Genomic DNA, 21,197 nt, shown 5'->3' on the forward strand with positions numbered 1-21,197 from the left:
AAATATTCAATACAATATACGAGTATAAAAAAACATTCTTCAAGGTTATTTAAATTGTTTAAAATTTCAATGAAATTTTGTTTTTGTTATAAATAATTGTACTAAACTTAGAAAGAACGTTTTGTATTATGGTTTAATTAAAAATAAACTTTAAATTAAACTGAATAAATATGTTGTATTAAAACAATTTATATTGTTGCTAGCAAAATAAGAAATCATTAGAGTCAGAACGAATATTCGGTTTCGAATTAGGTAAAAAATTGGAATAATAATTAATTTGGTTGATTAATGGAGTCCATAATGTAAAGTGGCTGCTGCAGGGCACCTACAAATAAGTTCGTTCTAAAAATAAAATAATACATTTTTTTCGATACAATAGTACAATGAAAAGTTTCTGTTCGGCCTGAAAAAAACTTTAATTATTGGGTGTATGACTTAAAAATTCGCTATTTTTTTAAATGTTTATTTAAAGTATTGACCATTGTTAGGAAAAAGTTCCCATCTTTCTGGCAACATATTGATTCCGAGCCAAAAGAACTAATCATCTTTTGAGACCAAGAACGAATCAAGCCAATATCGGATAATCCAAAGTGAAGAGTATCCCGGAGTGAGCGTTCTGTATCGATCGAAACAAATAGTAGTCGGACAGTGCACGATCTACACTATAAAGCGTAGATCGTGAGAAGGAAGTGAGGCAAAATTTCATTCTAATTTTTTAACAGTTATTGCAACATGTGGCCGAGCGCTGATGGAATATTATGGTTTCATGTCTGGCAGAATATTCCGTATATTTTTCGTCCAATGCTCGCTTCAAACGAATCAGTTGCGTTCGGTACAGATTCCCTGTGATGGTCTGGCCAGATTTCAACAGCTCATAATAGATAGGAGCCTTTTGCTTCCACCAAACACGGAGAATTACCTTAGCGCCGTGGATATTGTTCTTTGATGTCGATTGGGCAGATTGACAGGTTCTCTTATGCTTCGGGGTATTGTAGTGGATCCATTTTTCATCGCAAGCAATGATTCGGTGCATAAATGAATTTCTGTTATGACGTTCAAGTATCATTTCAGACCTGCAAAATGGTATTTCAAGGTCTCTCGGCTTTAATTGTTATGGTACCCAATTTCCCTGTTATTGGAGTAATTCTGCTGCTCGGTAACGTTTTGAAATTGCTGCTTGAGTAGCTACCAATGATTTTGCAAGCTCTTGTCGAATTTAACAAAAATATTCATGGAGTAATGCCTCCAATTCATGGTCTTCAAATTTTATTGGCAGACCTGTGTGATATTTGTGTCAAAATCACTACTTCTGAACCGCACAAACCATCTCTAACACGTTGAAACCCATGGAACAAATTTACTTTAAGCTTTGGTAAATAAAGAAGTAAAGCAAAACTTCCCGCATATGACGATTCGTTGGTACAAATCAATTGATTCAGTCTAAATGCCTGAATTTTTCTGTTATGATTGAAAAATATTAGTTGAGGTGACAAAAGTTTTGTTATTTAAATCGTAATTCTACTGTCTCAATACATTTTCTGTTAACGGTATCGAAAGAAAATCGATGGATACAATCAAGTCATTCGATTAGCCACAATTCACAAGGGAAACCTTTAAGAAGAAAACTTATAATGAAATTCAGGAAATATTCAGGAAACCCTGAAGGCTGATTATTTTCTAAAGAACTACAACAAACTACCATCAAAATAAAATATTTCAACTTATTTTTTAAATTTCTTACCAGAGAAATTGCAAAAATTTTGCATTTTTTTCATTTGAAACGGATTAATTAAATCGTGAACACGATAATTCCACAAAAAAGCAATATTTTCTTAATTTTCAGAATCTATGTATGTTTTTAAAATGTTTAATTTCGTTGTATTATTTCTACATTAAAACTTCATATATAGTTTTGTATTTAAAAAGAAATTTCACTTCTTGGCCAACAATTAATTTTCAAAAGAAAAATACTTATAATTATAATAATTTGCAAATTTCAGCACAATTAATGACAGCAACAAAAAATGCACTGAACAAAAAAAAAACACAAAACAACACTCTCACCTTAAATTAAATGAGACAACAAAAAAAAATTAATCAACCTTCAAAGAGAAGTAAACAAATAAGAAAAGAGCTAAAGCGCTACAGAGTAACTAACTAAATAACTAACTGACTGACTGACTAACAGACGAACTAACCATAAGTACCAACAACTAAACAAGTTGTATGTTGTTGCCAACACTAACATCGATCAATCGGTAATAGAGAAATAGTAAAACCGAGTATGAATAGACTTGTCTGGTGTTTTAAGATGTTCATCAATATACGACCAGAAAATACAAAAAAAAAATAAAAACAGACACACAATAACCGCGGTAATAAACTCAGACTAAACGGAGGCTTTTTAAGCTGTCGTCCGTCCGTCTGTTTTAATAGACTCGTATCGCTGTGAGATACAAAATGCCATAATACAGTACAATAACTCTAATACAATACGACACGATACGCAAATGCAAATAAATATTACAAGTAAAGACATATGTATGTTCGTTCATGTTCATACCTATATTTGTATCTATGTTTGTAACTTTAAATTACTTATTTAACGCACCACACACAAACGCACACACTCCAAACGATCGACCGATCCACCGCTCATCAAATAAAATCCAAAGAAATACTTAAATTTTAAACTCATCTCATCACAGCTGAAATGAAATGAACCTAACTTAACTTAACAAACTAAACTTAATTTAAATTTGGTTTCCATGTACGAGTATTTCAAAAATTGCTGTTTAAACTTTAAACATATTGTAGTAGTATTATGAGAATATTATGTTTATACATACATATTTACATATATATACACATCTCTGTAGATATACATATTTCTATAGAGTATTTGAAATTTATTTAACAACGCTTAGCCTTTGGCTGAAGTGATGTGTTGCGATTGTTTGCTTTGCATTGATTTTGTATGCTTTGGTTTGCTTTGCTTTGCTATGGATGGTGTTAGATAGATGGTTAGTTAAACAGACTCTCGCACTCGCACAAATACAGCAGACCGCCAGATAGACAGACAAAACGATTGATGATTGTATGAATGATAATGATGGAAAATATTTTTGTTTTTATTGTGTTTATGAGTGTTTTTTATCTTTTTTTTTTTGCAAATATTTAACAGACATTCTATGTCGTATGACAAGAGAGCAAGACTGCTTTACCAAAAAAACAAATAAAAACCAAACAAAAACAAAACCACTATATACCACAGGTACAGTGGAACAAAATTTTGGTAAAATCACAAACATTTTCAAAACATATTCAAGCTAAATTTGTAAAACAGTGAAAATGTAAGGGTAACGTTAATTTAAATTATTTTGGTAACGTTAATTAAGCAATTTCGCTTTTTTTCAATAATTTTTGTATTTAGCTATAACTGAAAGTTTGCAAAATTGCAGAAAGTAGACTAGTAAAGTCTACTTTCTACTTTTGAAAAATATAAAATTTCGTTGAAGTACTGATACGCGCAAATATTTAAAATAAATGTTCAAAATTTCAATACTGTTTCCATGTTAAAAAATCTTTGCCGTTATCATTTTCTACTCCTTAATTTTTAAATAGGTGTTTAAAAATATTGATTTAATGGTTTTATACTAGGGTTGCTAATAGAGTTGCATGTCGGAAAATTTCAGAAATTTCTTAATTTTAAAGTTACAGTATTATTTCTGCATATAATATGAAATGATTTAAAAAATATATAAGCGAATTCCGAAAATACCCGAAAAGCACAAATTTATTATTTTCTCCCGAGAATGCATAAAAAAAGGCGGGAAATTAGGAACCCTATTCTATACCGTTACAAAATAAGTTATTGTAAAAAAAATTAGTTTTTTAATAAATGTTTAAAGAGTGTAAAAAATCTGCACCTGATGCACATTCGTCACACTATGATGTTAAATTATAATATTTTTTTGTTTGCTTTTCTATTTTTGCTATACATTTCTTTTACACATATTTTATTTGTATTTTAACATTTCGATTCGAATTTTACCATTACGATTCATATTTGGAAATATGCATAAAAACCAAGTGTTATATTCGGATATGCCAACCATGGGCACCAATTTTTGTGTAAATTATCGGGAATAAAATATGTACAACGTTTTTCTCAAAATAACAGTTATTAAATGATTTTTATTTACATGGTTTGGTATGACCTTTATTAGTTTTTGTTGTTATACCATACACCAATATAGTTGGTTTAGTGCTAATGTTTGTAACGCCCAAAATTATTAGTCTAACACCCACCTTAAAATATACCGATCGAAAAAGAATCACTTTCAGAGTCGATTAAACGATGTCCGACCGTCATGAAAACCTAGTGTCGCACTTTTGAAGATATTTCGATCAAATTATGTGTATACATTTGTTTCAGCCCAAGGACAAGGATCGATCCATTATTTCACAAGCCCCCATACAAACGTCCTCCCTAAATTGGACTTTATCGGTCATAAATGTTTAATTTATAAAAATATCTACACAAATTCTATAATGATCGGTCATAGTCATAGCTCCAATATAATGCCAACTTCCGAAAATCACTTTAATGATCATAAATCTTTTAAAAATGTTGATATCCACATTAAATTAAACAGAAATACGTAAATGACGATCGGTGCATAATTAGTCATAACTTAAATATAAGGATAACTTCCGAAAATAAATTATTGAAATTAAATGAATTTTTTTTTTGCTCATTTACTCAGTGCTGGGTAGGGTATTCAATTAATTGGGTTTCTAGTTTAATCGGTTTATTTAATCGGTTAATTTTAAATTATTCGATTAACCGAATAATTTCTATTTAAATTTTAAATATAAATAAAACCACGAATTTTGTTAATACTTATTTATTTAAGTATTTTATTAATAAAAAGAACAAAATCATCAAAAATAAACGAAACATAACAATTCAACCAAAAAATTTAAAAAAATTTCTTTAATTTTAATAAAACTTAGCTTGGAAAAATCTCTCTCGCTGATTGTAGATGTTGGAGAAATCGAAAGTAAGGCATGATAAAGAATATCCAATATCTGATTTTTTTTTAGATTTTCTAATTTCCATACAATTGGTGCTTTTTGGTTCTTTTTAGTTTTTGAATACTTTTAATAATTTCGATAAGTTATGATAAAAGACCCGTTTCAGTAATGTCTCCAATTTCTGCTATATACATGTTCTTCTCCGACAAATACATGTAAATTAAATATGTTAGTTGTTATACTCACTAAATATGTTTCTTGGATGTTCGAAAAAATATTTAATTTTACTTTGACATTTGTACTTGTATTTGAATTAAAATTTCGGTTAATCGGTTAATCGACACAAATTAATCGTTTTATTTGTTATTTGAAAATCGACAATTTTGAATTATTCGAACAATTAACCGAACAAAATTAATTTGTTAACCGATTAACGGTAAATCGATTAAATACCCTAGTGCAGGGTAGTAGTAGTATTTACTTGTTTTTTAATGGTTTGATGTGAGACAAAAAATTTAATTGTTTCTGATCTTAATTTCTGTTACTTTCTAATTTTTTAGTAATTTTTAACAAATTATAGAAAAAATATGATGAAGAATGTGTAACGAATTGAGTAACAGAATTGAGAATTGTTTTGTTTATATTCAATTTTTGAAAAATTTATGATTTTTTGAAATTTTTTTTCACCTTTCGGTCTCTGATAAATAGTCTGTGTATTTTTGAACACAGAAGTTTACTATTAGCAATAACTATTTGTGCCAAATGGCCTGATCATCAGAAAATACTTGGAAAATTGTTCATGAATGTGTTCCATTGGTTTCACTAGCACGTTGAAACCGATGGAACACATTCACTAAAAGCATTGGGTAGCTTCAGCGGTACTTTTTTCAAATTAAGCAAGTAATGTAAAATTTCCTTTGTTGGCACAAAATTCAGCATCTAGCACAAGTGGTGATTTTGAAAATTGGAGGCATTACTGCATGAATATTGTTGTAAACTCAACAAGTGCTTGCAAAATCATTGGAAGCTACTCAAGCAACAAATTCAAAACGTTTACGAGCAGCATGATTTATCCAAAAGTAGGGAAATTGGGTATCATGCGCATTGAAGCAGAGAAACCTTAAAAGACAATTTTGCATATCCGCAATGATGTTTGAACGCTATAAAAGAATAATTTTTGCACCGCATCTTTACTAGCGATAAAAACTAGATCCATCCATAGATCAAAATAGATCCCAAAGAGATCGTATGTGAAGCCCGGTCAACCAGCCGAATCGACATTAAACATTGAACGACAGCATTGAATTTGCACAAATAAAGAACATAATTTAGAAAATGATCCAATAAAGGAATATTGGTCATTATAAGGCTATAATTTATATAACTATTTCTGCAATCTATATTTAAATATGGCATTTGGCTGCGAGATATAATGCAAAGTTCAACATATAACACTCTAATTCTAAGTATTTTTATACCCTTCACCTTCGTGAGAAGGGTATATATAAGTTTGTCATTCCGTTTGTAATTTCTACATTTTTCATTTCCGACCCTATAAAGTATATATATTCTGGATCCTTATAGATAGCGGAGTCGATTAAGCCATGTCCGTCTGTCTGTCTGTCTGTCTGTCTGTCCGTCTGTCTGTCTGTCTGTCTGTCTGTCTGTCTGTTGAAATCAGTTTTCTGAAGACCCCAGATATCTTCGGGATCCAAATCTTCAATAATTCTGTCAGACATGCTTTCGAGAATTTTGCTATTTAAAATCAGCAAAATCGGTCCACAAATGGCTGAGATATGAGGAAAAAACCAAGACAACCTCGATTTTTGACCTATTTTTTACCTATATCTGGATTACTAAGACATTAATATAGACAATATGGATATCTAATGATAGATATTTCAAAGACATTTGCAACGACGTATATAAGACCATAGTAAGTTGGACCTACAATGGGTCAAAATCGGGAAAAAAAATTTTGAACCCGAATTTTTTTAAAAAAAAAAAAAAAATTGAAAAAACTAAAAATGTTTTAAAATTTAAAAAAAAAAATTTTTTTAAAATTTAAAAAAAAAAAATTTTAAATTTAAAAAAAAAAAATTTAAATAACAATCGAAAATTTTTTTTTTCAAAAAACAACAGGAAAAAAAAATAAATTTTGTTTACCTAAAAATATTTAAAATTTTGAAGTATAATTTGGTGAAGGGTATATAAGATTCGGCACAGCCGAATATAGCACTCTTACTTGTTTATAGTTAAAATAACTTTAAATTATCGGAAATAAAAGTGTGTTATTTCCATCTCAATTTTATTTACAACACTTTTTTGCCACACTGTGAAGTGAACTTTTCAGTATGAAACAAAATACACAGAGTATATACCGTGTTTTTTTTATTTTTTTGTTATGTTATGTGTTATTTATATTTCGTTGCTGTAGTCGTTGTATTATTTTTTTAAGGGAACGTCGCTAACTCAGCACAATTTGTTTCAGCTCTACTGTTAGCTTAATGCTTTCAGTTTCATTTTAAACTTCGCAGGTGTTGTTTCGCAAAGCGCTTGAAATCATAAAATAAAACCGTAAAAAAAAAAGAATTTTATACTAAAATATAAATTTATAAACAAACAACAAAAATATTTGAATATAAAAAAAATCATAATTAATATTTGTTACAAACAGAAAATATTATAAACAAAAAAAAATAAATGTTAAGAAAAAAATTTGAGAAATATTTTTTTTTAGAAAAACGTTTAGTGTCAAAGATTTTTCTAATATTTTTTTGCAATAAATAAAACAAATTTAAAGGAAAAATTCCCTGAGTGTTTGTCTAGCTGTGTGACTGTGTGTGAGTGTGAGTGTGTGCAAGTGTAAGTGTGTTAAGAAAAACCAAACAGAAAAAAAGAGTTTGTTGTTTGAGTCTTTTGTTTTTGCTATCTGGCTGCTTCGCTGACTGGCATTCCTTTCAATTTTATGCAAAACAGAATATAAGTTATCAACAAAAACCAACTACAAATTTTTTTTGTTATGCAAATATTTGTTTATATTGCGTGTAATAATTCAAGTGCAAAATAAACATTTACAACTACATGACTACAACAAACAGCCAACAATTTCCAAAAAAAAAAAACAAAACAAAAAACAAATTATGAAAAACACATGTGTTTAAGCATGGTGACTAAAATCAACAACATCATTATCATTATCATCATCATCATCACAATCATCCTTTAAACACACACATTATTCGTAAATGGCACGTGCTTTGTTTAAGTTGTTTTTGCATTTAAATGAAAATAAATAATAAATAAAACTACAAATAAACAAATAAAAATATACATATTTCTGTTGTGCTTTTTTTACTATACTATTTTAATAGTGCCATAAAAATTTATTTCATTTTCTTAGACTTGTCTTGTAACGCTGTTTTAAATATAACAAATTATACAGATTAACAGAAGAAATAACAAAAAAATTCAAATAAATATTATCATTTTATTAAAACATACATATGTATTTCCTAGTAGAAATAGAAATAATAAATAAATTATTCAAATAATAATTTCAAAATATAGATTTGTGCACATCATTTGTTTACTGTTTACATCCGAGTTCTTCTATTCATCACAATTCAATTCAACTCAACTCACATCAGTTGTTTTGTTTAACAAAACAAATAAGGCAAGTATTTATAAACAATTATTAAATATGTATCTGAATGTGTATATGTGTTTTATAAAAACAAATTTGTTTATGGATGACATTTAAAAAAAATGTGTATTTCATTTTGGTTAAATATCAAATGTTAAATAGAATTAGGAAATTTGTTAAATACATACATCAGTACCTACTATACATACATATCTGTACAAAATTATGACTGTTGAAAAACAAGAAAAAAAAAATATTATTGTATAAAAATTGTGTGATTTTGTAATTTTGCCTAAATGCCATTTAAAGTGCTAATTCGTACAGTTAAACGTCTAGACGTGTCTTCAATAGCTATATACTCGTACACATTATGTTCAAGATGCTTTTGATTATTAAATTGTTTAATGTTGGTTTCATGTGAAAATAGTATTAAGCATTTTTTAATTAAAAAATTTATCTTTAAAATTTTAAAAATTTCAAGTATTTTAGCAATGTTCTTTGCCCCATTTCTGTTCGAAATTTTCTTTTTAACTTCACCAGTGAAAAAATTGCCCAAAAAATTTTACAGAAATTATGAAAGCAAAATGCATATATATATGGCTAAATTTACGTGCTTTTTATACTTTTCTCTGTAGCATTGAATTTGGCATAAGTATTACGTGTTTTTTCTATAATTTGTTTACAATTTAAGATACCTTAATTTTGAAAAGATACAAACAAATACGTGCAACAATCTTTGGATAAAAAAAGATTACGCACATCTGCGAAAAAATCTAAGCATACAAAATAAAAAGTATATAACAAAATACTGCAGTTTAGTGACACGCAAAAATATTCCATTTGAATATCAATCTTTATTATCAAAACATAATAATGGATTTGTGAAAGCCAAGCATTTGTAATTGAAAAATTTAAGGTCGGTTTATAAAATTTGATAATGATTTACGCAACAGGATTTTAACGTTTGAATTATACACAGATATAACCTATTTAATCACTGTATTTATTTGTTATTACCCGATTCATAATGTTATGTAATAAATATCAAATATTCTTTCTGTATCTTTTAAAGAAAATTAACAATTTTAAAATAAATTACAGAGCAACATACTTATTTCACTATATTAGCTAATAAAAAATTACCAAAAAAAGTGATCAAGAAAAATTAAAAAAAAGTATTTCTGAACTCTATGATAATAAAATTTTATTTGCTATATGAGAACCCCTGCCTATTTTTGATGTAGAATAGTGTTGTTTTGATTTATTGGTCCAATTTTTTTTTATGAAGATTAAACAGTTTTAATTTTCACATTTGAACGAAATGTCACTCTGAAACATGGCTCTAAAAATCAATAAATTTTTAGTTTTTATTAGTTTCTTTTTTTTTCAAATAATTATTAAAATGCTTTTAAGACATTTCAAATTAGACTTTTTAATTTGAAAACAGAAAACCAATTAACTATAATTAAAAAAAAATATTATATGTAACTTTAGTAAGTTTACATCATTAGATACATGTAAGCACTTTCTTCGAAGCAACAAATTACCTTTATTAGTAAAACTATTTTTGCTTATAATTATAAAATAAAATTAAAAAAAGCAATGATAAATATTTGAATATATTTAAAAATTAAATTAAAACAAATAAAACAAATTCTTGACATACATAACGAATATATATTATAATTCATGATGTATTTATCCATAAATGAACTTTTTAATTCCAATATTTATTTTCCTTTTTAATTAGAGGGGATTAAACAAAAATTAACAATACTATGGATAAATGAATTATTTATTTTTAAAATTCACGTGTTTTTAATTCATTTGATTTTTTTAATATCTTCATAGAAGTTGTTGTACTCGTACGATGTATTAATGTATTTGTTTAGTTTAGTTTTCAAATTTCAAATGTTAATGAATCACTTGAAAATCTGTGTTAATCAAAATTAAATTAATCATATACATATTAATATTAATGTTAATCTTATTGATTTATTTGATTTTGAGTGTTTTTTCTGTGCTGCTTTGCAAAAATTTTAATAAACAAACATTGAATATTGAATTAAAATGTGCTGGTTGGTTTGCTTGTTTATTTGTTTGTTTGTTTGTTTGTTTATATTTGTATTTAATATTTGCTTAAAAGCTTAAACTTCTCTTTTCATCTGTGTATCAAGAGATTATTTGTGTTTGTTTTGCTTTATTTTTTTTGTTTAAACAATAATTCATTAATTGTGACTGTTTAGTTTTTTTTCATTTCGTTTAATGTGTATTTAATAATATTTGTTGATCTCCTCATAACCTGTCAGTCAGTCAATGTTATTGTTAGGCAGATACAATATGTCTATATGTAGTCTATTCACAATAATAACCTCATGTACTTTAGAATTAGAATTATAATCATGATCATGATACTGATACTGATGTTAATGATGGTTTAAATTGTTTCAAATTTAGAATTTACTTAAAGCATTAAACTAAATAAGCAGTTAATTTGTTTCTTTTAATTCTTGTTGTATTCCAATTTAAGGATTACTTAGATGACAACTGTTCCATTATTTAAAATTAAGTCTATCTTGTCAGAATCAATATATATACGATATTTTCATGAATTGTCATTGATTTTGTTATTGTATCACACGTGAGTGTGAAATGAGCATTAATTGTAGATTTTTTCTAGTAATGTTTATTAAATTTATAATAATAAACAATTCAAAAACAAACATTTCAAAAAATACTTTAATATTTTTTTTTTAAATAAAGTGTCTAGAATCAGCCCGCTGATTTCATCTAATAAATTATGCGGAAAAAATTACAAATCAAATTTAAAAAAAAAAAAGTATTTAAAAAAAACCATATTTTTTTTTATTGCATCTATTTTTTTTTAGTTTTGAAAAGTAGCCATATTATTAAAGAATAATATATTATAAAACATTACGAATGGGTTAGTTCAAAATCTACTTTCATATACATAAAACCTGTGACCTGGTTATTTTAAATGAAATAAATAAAACTATTCAGCCTAACTACAAAAGCCTTAAAGTCGATTTTAAGTCTACAAAGTTGGCTATTATTTGAAATGTCTTACCATAAAACAAATTTGAAATATAATTTAAAATTTTGTTTTATTATTTCAAAAAAAAAGCTTTTGTTTTGAAACAAAAGTTCTATTTTAAAATAAAGTCGACTGTAACAAAAATTAACTTTAAAATTTCTTTCCTTAAACTTAAATTATGTTATGTTTTATCATACCGGCCTGTCACACATTTTGTTCGGAATGATTTCAATTCCGTAGTTTTTATTCCGATCGATTTCGTTTTAGGTTCTTCAGATTCCGTGTAATTTATTAATTCCAAAAATATTTCATAATTCTGTATTTCTGATTTTTCTGAAGAATCAAAATACGGAATTAATTCCACTTTTGATCGGAATGAAATTCTGTGACAGGCCTGATAATATGTACTTTAAAAAACTATTTGAAAATCTATTTCAAAATGTTAACAAAACAAAAACTACCTTGAAAAAATATTTGTAATTTTTTCAACAATTTTTCTATTTGCATCGGCAACAATTTGTCATATTTTACATCAGGTGGCAATGAAAGTGGATTTTTTGGAGAGAAATATACCTATATACTGATAAGATATAGAATTTGAAACATAAAAAGTTTTCAACAAAAAATTATATGGCTGTAAATTCCATATTTGGACTACTTTGGAATTTCATTTAACCGTAATTCAAATATATTAAGAAATGTGAATAATTTCATGAAAATAAACATTAAAGATTAATGTTTAAAAATATGGTTCTTCTTAACTGTTCGAGCATCTATCTATCATGCCCAGATTAAGTTGGTGTATTTCAACAACATCAAAATCCATGCCTTTTTAAAGTGAAAAAAATCCCAGTGATTTCAAATTAAAACGAATTTAGGATTTTTTACACTTCTTTAAATAGAAGAGAGTTTGTAGATTATTTCAAATTACAAACTGAGATTAATTTGACCATCAAACTCAAATCAGAGCTCCAAAAAGTGCGAACATATCAATGTTTAAACCCATGTAGATGAAATCCTTCAAAACTGGCACAAAAGTGCATGGATGTGATCCATTTTTTACATTAAATTAATATAATGTACTATTTTATAAAGATTTTGTATAATATTTGGTTTAAAGTTAGAAAAAATATGGCATTTTCTGTTTTGTTCCGGTTTTTTCCACATACATTAGACCACAGGAGGTATGAGTAATATTTTTCCTAGATCTTAATTTATATTTATCGCAAGTATACGAACTGAGGCCGCATTCGTTATAGAATGTGCTATTGTATCGTAAAAGAATATCGTTAGCGAAATTATGACAAAATGCTCGATATCGAATGCCATTATTTTAATTAAGAAATTACGATAAATTTCACTTGAAATTTATCGTAATTTGAACCCAGATCTAAAAAAGTTATAGAACACTCATAATTTTGTAATTGTATTGTAACTTAAACTATTAAGCCCAATAAAAACCCATCTTTTAGAATTCCATATTATGACCTACATATTAAAAAAAAGAGAAAACCTTTAATAAATCCTTACACGCAAATCTAAATGTGGTAACTTTAACACATTCTAACTAATAATTTAATGTTTATTGTTTAAATATAAATACTATATCATTTGATTGTATGTCAGTGAGTAGTAAGTACAACACTTTAATAATAATTATACTTTATTAAAGTGCAAACAAAAAAATTAAATAAATAAATAGAAAAATAGAAAAAACAAAAAGCAAACACAACACAATGTGTCAGATTTTTCACCTTGCACCTTAAATAACAGCAATTTTGACGTAAATTGTTTTAAAATGAAATTACAAAAATTGCACTTTAATAAAAACGTATTATTATATATTTAAATATTTAAGCAAAATTCATTTATTATTTTGTTTTTTGGCATTTCTAGAAATTTAATTAAAAATAAATTTACAATTGCCGTTTGCGTTTTATAAATTACTAAATGTTTGTATGTATGTAGTTTGTAATACATATATTTTAAAGAATTCTGCCACCTACTTTATTTGTTCGATTAGAACAACATTCTTAAACAAAAAATCATTCAATCTGTATAATTTCTTAGAATTTCAAAGTACATAGAAACTAGATCTGAAATGTATGCATGTACTAAGAGTTTTACAGAAATAAAATCATGACAATATTTTTAATATGATTACTGGCATTTGTGGTACAAGTTTTAACCCTTAAAAGTAGACAAAGCATCAATCTGGTCTTTATTATTGAAATTCAAATACGCCACAATATATCACTATGACTTTATGTCAACCGTTTTAATATAGATAAATACCTAAGTAGTATTAAGTTCTACTATTTAAAACAACTATTTCAGTATTTTTTATTTTATTTATTTTTCAAAACACCAGCCAGTTTAAGGTCTAAAGTTAATTAATTTTGCACAGCAAGATCAACTTTATTGTTATTATTATAAACAACAATACAGTTCTGTATTTAAAGTTAATTCTAATGTTTGTAATTTCCACAAACCACATGTCCATTACACGTTTTAACGTAATTCCCTTAAAACAAAGTTAATATATATGTATCTGATATGTTGACACCTTTTCTAATATTGTAAAAATAAGTATTACATTCAATTTGCTTACAGGTACGTACCCCTTTTAATAAATTTCATTAGGGTACCGGTACGCAAATTTAATACACAGAGAAAACAGATTCGTAGTAGCAACCGAATTTGTTGACAATCGAAGTGGCCGAATTTCCAAATTTTAAAAGGGGTAAAAAATGTTTAGTTGTTTCAACCGAAATTCTTCTTTATCAATTAACTTTATGTTGATAGAACCGAACAATTCTGTGTGTGCAACCAAATCACTCGATTGGCAACAAATTCGGTTGCTACTACGAATATGTTTTCTCTGTATATAATAGGGCTATATCCAAAATTTTGACCCTGGCACCACGCGATTCACAGTGGGGCAGAATCAAAATTGTTGCTTGGTCCGATCGGGATACAATTTTACGTGATCGTAACCAAGGGGTATTCGAGTTTAAATTATTAAAATGAGCCCTACAAATGATTCAGGGGCGGCGCTATGAGGGCTCAAAGCGGGGTACCTTCGACATGTAAAATTTTTAAACATGTGTAATTTTTTTGTTTCCCATCCAATTTCAAAGATTTTTATATTTTTGGAAAAGCTGGGTCTTGAAAAAACATGCTATTTTTCTCTTATAATTTCCGAGTTAGAGACATTTTAAAATTTTGCCATACCTTGGTCTGCTTTTCAGGTCGTACTTTTGTACCGAATGGACTTGAATTTGTTGTGTTAGTTAGACAACTAAATCACGAATAACATACAAAAGGTCACATACGATCTTTGGAATGTGACCTATTTTTTATTAAAATTTCAACTTTGGGACACATGTTCTAAAATTCCAAAGCTGGTATCAGAAAACGGAAAGCATTTTTTGAAACCTTAATGTGTACCCTATTTATCGCCAAAATATTTTCCCAGCCTCGAAGGAAATGTGGGCAAAATTGTAGTAAATATATTTTTTGGAATTTACGCTCCAAATTTTAGGAATTGCGGGATTCCCTTTGACCTTTTGACAAGTTTTTTTACACTTTGTTATTTAAAATCAAAAATTAACAAGTAAGAGAGCTATATTCGGCTGTGCCGAATCTTGTATACCCTTCACCATATTATACTTTAAAATAAGAATTTTAAATATTTTTAGGTAAACAAAATTTAATTTTTTTTCCAGTTGTTTTTTAAATTTAAAATTTTTTTTTTAAATTTTATAATTTTTTTTCCTTATATCTCAGCCATTTGTGGACCGATTTTCCCGATTTTAAATAGCAACCGAGCCGGAAGAATTCCGGTGATATTGATGTATCATTCGTGTATGTAAGTTATTTGGGGGCTTCAGAAAGTTGATTTCAACACACAGACGGACAGACGGACATGGCTATATCGACTCCGCTATCTATAACGAATCAGAATATATATACTTTGTGGCGTCGCAAATGAAAAATGTAGAAATTACAAACGGAATGACAAACTTATATATACCCTTGCCACTCATGGTGAAGGGTATAAAAATTGAGTTTTGTTAATAAATAAAGATTTTATTGCATACATATTTATTGAGTTTATAAAACTAAAATTTGTATCAAAATTTGAATAGGAATGTAAATATTAGGTACAATTTGATCCACATTTATTCCGAACTATTTTCTTTTTTAAAGTCAAAATGTTCTCAAATTTTTATTACTTTTTTTATTTTTGTATAGTAAAACAGCGAATTCTTTCCCGTTACCCCAAATTTTAAATATAGATTCAAACCAAGTTGATAAAAAAGCAATTGAGTTTTTTTTTTTATTTTGATAAAAAAAAATAGAAAATATTATCACCAAACTTTACCGCATTTTGTGGGTGAACTTTTTTGACAACCGCGAAAAAGTAATACCTTTTTTTTAAATAACTTTCAATGCTTTATTCGACTATATTAACTTGTTTTATATAGGAAAGTGGTTATTTGGTATTTTCCATCTATTCTATCGTTTAAAATCACAATTTGGACTGAAAACTAACAATATATCAAATATAGGGTGTTTAAAGTTCGCTTATGCTCAAACATACATAATTATTTTCCTTCATGTTTCATATTTTTTTTCCTACAAATTATTTAAATATTTTTGCCAGCAGTGCATACCAAACGACCGGCCAATTCAAACCATTCATTTATTTTTATTTCTTCTATCTTCTCACACACATATTTCTTTTTATGGGTTTTTGAGACGTGTGTATTTAAAAATTTTCTTGATTTTTTTTTTGTATTTTATTTATACATTTTTTTTCTACAATATACTTACGTTTAATATTGTTGTATAAAATGCAAGGTCAATGCATAAAATGCAAAAGCCGGCTCTTAAAATCCATATAAATAATAAAACTAAGAAATAATAAAAACTTTATAAACTTTTAACTTCAAGAGTTCATTGGGTACGACGACTGACTATTAGCGCTTTGCGTTTTGCTTGTTGGTGGTAATTTGGTTTTGAATGGTGAATTTTGGTTTGAATTATTGATGCAGCCAGCAACAGTGGTTGTGGTGGCAGCAGTCGCCGCAAATATCGAAGTTATTTACTGGCTGGTGATGCTGCCATCCATGTCTGCTTGTAGACATTTTTTTTTCTTCTTTTTTTGGTTAAATATTAAACTGGTCACGTCAAATTGGCTTGATCAGGTGTCATAGATAAATCTTGTTTATTGATATTTTGTTGTGAATAATTCTTAATCTTTTTCTGTTTTTGTATTTATTTATTTGTATGTTTCTTTTCATTCGTTTTTTAATAAACAAAATACCTATTTATGCACAAATTATTGTTGTTTTTCTTGTATATATGATTTGCTATTGTTGTTGTTTATAAATTATGGTTTTAGTGTGTTTGTTAGTTTTTTTTGTAATTTTCATAATTTTTTACAAATTTGTTGATTTGTTTTGAGAAGATAATTGATTAGTTTGTAGGTTGTTGTTATTTTTATTAATTTTTTTTTTTGATAAATTGAAAAGGTTTAACATGTAAACATCAGTGATGAAATGTATAATTAAAGGAAGGTTTTAGTTAAAGGGAGATTTATTGACTTTACCAAAAGTAATACAGTCTTTAATTGTTTGATTTTAACATTTAAGACTCTGTAATTTATTAGACATACTATGTATGTATCTATGAATATACATTTGCACTTTTAGGATTTTTGATGCTACCAAGGTCTAAAGTTGACGGAGAGTCTTATAAAAACCAAATGCGGGAAATTTAAGCAAAATCGGATAACGTTTAGAGGTTGCATATTTCATTTAAAGTTTAAAAATAGACGTTAGGTTATCATTGATTAATGAAAAATAAATATTGGATGTATGACTTAAAAATGAGAGATTTACAATAGATGGCGTATTTTTTAAAGATCGCCCAGGCCAGTCAAATAAGTTTAAAAACCAAGAATTGGAGACATTACTACATGAAGACTATTGTCAAACTCAAAAAGAGCTTGCAAAATCATTGGTAGCTACTCAATCAGCAATTTCAAAACATTTGCAAGAAGCAGGATTCATCCAAAACCATGGAAATGGAGTACCATACGAATTGAAGCTGAGAGACCTTGAAACACGATTTTGTATGTCAGAAATGCTGCTTGAACGCTATTAAAGAAAATAATTATTGCACCGAAACGACACAAAATCAAAATATACATGGCGCTATGGTAATGCTCTGTATTTGGTAGAACCAAGAGGGTCCTATCTATAATGAACTGCTGAAATCTGACCAGACCATCACAGGGAACCTTTACCGAACACAACTGATTCGTTTGAAGCGAGCATGAAACCGTTAAAAAGTATTTAGAATGAAGTGGTTAGGAAGTTTGCCTCACCCGCCTTACAGTCCAGACTTTGCCCTGTCCGACTACTATTTGCTTCGATAGATGCATAACGATCTCTCTGGGATACGTTTCACTTTAGAACAGAGTATCCGAAATTTGTTTGACTCGTTCTTGACCTCAAAAGATGAGCAGTTATTTTGGCTCGGAATCCATATGTTGCCAGAAAGATGGGAAAAGGTCATAGCTAACAATGGCTAATAATTTGAATAAATTTTAGATTGTAGAAATGTTTCAAAATGAAAGCTAAAAAATCCCAATAGAAATTGAAATTTTAAAAATGTATGACAAAAAGCTAAATTCCTTCTAAATTCTTCAATTTTAAATTGGCCAATAATAATAGGTAGAACCGTTATTTATTAGAATCGAAAACAATATTTTAAATTTTTTTGATTTTTTGATTAGTGGTATCGAGTTATAATTATGTATTTTAAGTTCAAACATCTATGGGTAAAATATATACAACTATTATTATTTTATTCTCGAAACTTGAGTCTAATAATTGACTGGAATACATCCAGTTAATGGTTATAGAATTTATGTTTATAAAGATATAAACGTTTAAAAATTCGAAATTTCCGAAAGACATAACTAATAATCTAAAAGAGAGCGCCCAATAACTATTACTTTATTTTTCATTTTAAAAGTGCAATTAATGGTTAAACAAAGTTTAATATGACAACAGTTAAAATTGCCCGTTATAGCGGCATGTTAATCGCGCAGTCAATGTCTACATTGCAAGATTAGCATGTAACGACATGTGATTTTAACAAAACGATGTCATTCGATTTAAGGCCCAAGAATTTACACTATTATTACACGGTTTCCATATAAAAACGATTTTCAGCAAATAATCTTACAAAAACTATTAGGAATATCAATACAAATGTTTATTTCGTTAGCTTAGTTAGCAAATATGCCAAGTCCACTTTTTATGAAAAGTTAGTTTTTAAAAAAAAGCTAGAATAAGTAAAAATACACTGTTTGCGTAAAAAACGTTGACAATTATTTCCTTTTTTTCTCATCTTTATTGTGTGGAATGCAATTTGTGGTATGCAAATGCGCTAAATCCATTTTATTTTGTTAAAAATGCAAAACTATTATCCTGACAAATGGAATTGAGTATAACAACGTTGGTTTATTCGTTAAATTTCAACCAAAAAAATTTAAATCATAATTGGACGTCAAAAACTTTGTTTCATTGGCTTTTGAGAACAATTTTAGTGACAATATAGAATCCAATAACAAATTTAAAATGATAAAAATAAAGAAAACCTTTTATAAGAAAATAAGCTAAGTCCACTAAAAAAACCAAATAAGTCATAGAAAATTTTTTTTATTTATTATTATAAATCATATAAAATAAGTAATAAAACTGCATTAACAGATTTCAACGATTTCAGAAGATTTTTCATGACTCCTGTAAAATTTGTAAAAAGGGACTTGGCACTTTTGAATACTAAGCTAACGAATTATTTCCCTCCACAATTACAAATTGGTATACATTTATTTCTATTTTATGAATATTTATTATTTGATTACAAATTTAAATTTTTTTTTTTAAACAAACAACAATATTTTTCTCAAATTTACAACATTAGTGTGTTAATTAAAATGATGCGGTTGCTTTAGTAGCTCAGGAATACAAATAAAACAAATCAATTGCGAAAGCAAATTTATTATTTTTATTATTATTATTATTGTTGTCGTGTTTTTTTTTTAACTAAAACCTATTTTATGTCCCTAATGACATTGAAAATTTGTTGTTATAAAAATATTATTATTTTTATTGTAGTTTTATTAACACTTCGTTGTGAGGTTGATTTAAAACTCTACACTAATTAAAATCCATAATTTATAGGCTTTTTATTTACTTTTTTATGATTAAACTATTTTTTTTTTCTTTTTGTCTTTTTAATTATTTATTTGATAGACACTTTATTCAATATATATTAAAAGAATAAAAAACTAGTTTGTTTAAAGGTTCTATAGCAAAGAATATGATTTTTTTTAATGAAATTGTTAAAATATGTAAAATTCTGTTATGGCGCCTATTTTTTTACGCAAACATGTCAACATTAATTGGGTTTTAGCTGATTTATTGAATAGTGGAAATAAACTTGAAAACCTCAATGCGAGTATGTATGACAGGAGGAAATTGTTTGCTTTAGATTTAAAAACAAAACAAAGTTTTTAGTAAAAGTAAAATGATAAACGACCTTAAAATTATAGAAAACAAAATTTATAAATTTCCCATTTTATGACATTTTAAATATGTATGTAGGTACATATTTATATTTTGAATACCCCTAATTAGTGTATTTATTTAGTCTGCTTAGAGCCATTTGCTATCTTTGCTCATACATACGTATGTATGTATATTATTAAAACATTAATAATGTTGTACAAAAACCAACAAAATTCGAATTGATTAAAAATGTTTGATTCTAAATTTTGTGACGTCTGTAGATTTTGATAAATATTCTTAATGAAATAAACAAATTTAAAAGAAAAAAACAAAACAAAAGACTTAAGACAACAAACCGTAAAGACAGATAGATAGATACAAATACATAATAATTTCATTAAAATTAATTTAAAATCATTCGTTATTAACTGGTTTTATCTTAGAACTTTACTATAAATACACAATTCTGAATCTTATATATGCATTACCTTCATACATTTTCTGTATGATGTCTAAAAAGTATCATGATTTTCATACCATAAAATGGGATATATAATTTTGATGAAAAAACGCCAGAATGTAAAAAATACTATGAAATATATTGGGTGAATAATCTAAAATGCGGGATTTTTAAAAATGTTTTGCTATTATTTTGAAACATTTCAAAGTATTGGACATTGTTAGCTATGACCTTTTCGCATCTTTCTGCCAACCTATGGATTCCGAGCCAAAAGAACTGTATGTCTGGGGGCAAATCACGGCATTCGATATCGAGTGCACGTTCGTGCAGAGAACATTTTCGATGGCCGCAATGTTTTGGATCACGGTAGTCGATCGTAATTTATATTACCTACTACTATTTTTT

The 21,197-nt window shown here is 27.3% G+C and overlaps 2 protein-coding genes across 7 annotated transcripts in view; one reads left to right on the forward strand and one right to left on the reverse strand.

The window, feature by feature from the left end:
• PAPLA1 (Phosphatidic Acid Phospholipase A1) overlaps positions 1-21,197 on the reverse strand; it is a 76,506-nt gene that overhangs the window by 35,111 nt on the left and 20,198 nt on the right. The gene's annotated exons all lie outside the window — the stretch shown is intronic.
• Positions 7,559-21,197, forward strand: part of LOC135956748 (uncharacterized) — a 32,324-nt gene continuing 18,685 nt past the window's right edge. Inside the window, exons 1-2 of one of the 4 annotated variants that reach the window (XM_065507316.1) lie at positions 7,559-7,905; positions 8,611-8,716. The gene's annotated coding sequence lies outside the window, so the exon portion shown is untranslated. Of the gene's footprint in view, positions 7,906-8,379; positions 8,717-21,197 lie in introns of those variants that run through there. The other 3 variants (XM_065507318.1, XM_065507319.1, XM_065507317.1) reach the window with 3 other exon arrangements.

This window comes from Calliphora vicina, chromosome 4 (assembly GCF_958450345.1).
Source record: "Calliphora vicina chromosome 4, idCalVici1.1, whole genome shotgun sequence".
Taxonomy (NCBI): domain Eukaryota; kingdom Metazoa; phylum Arthropoda; class Insecta; order Diptera; family Calliphoridae; genus Calliphora; species Calliphora vicina.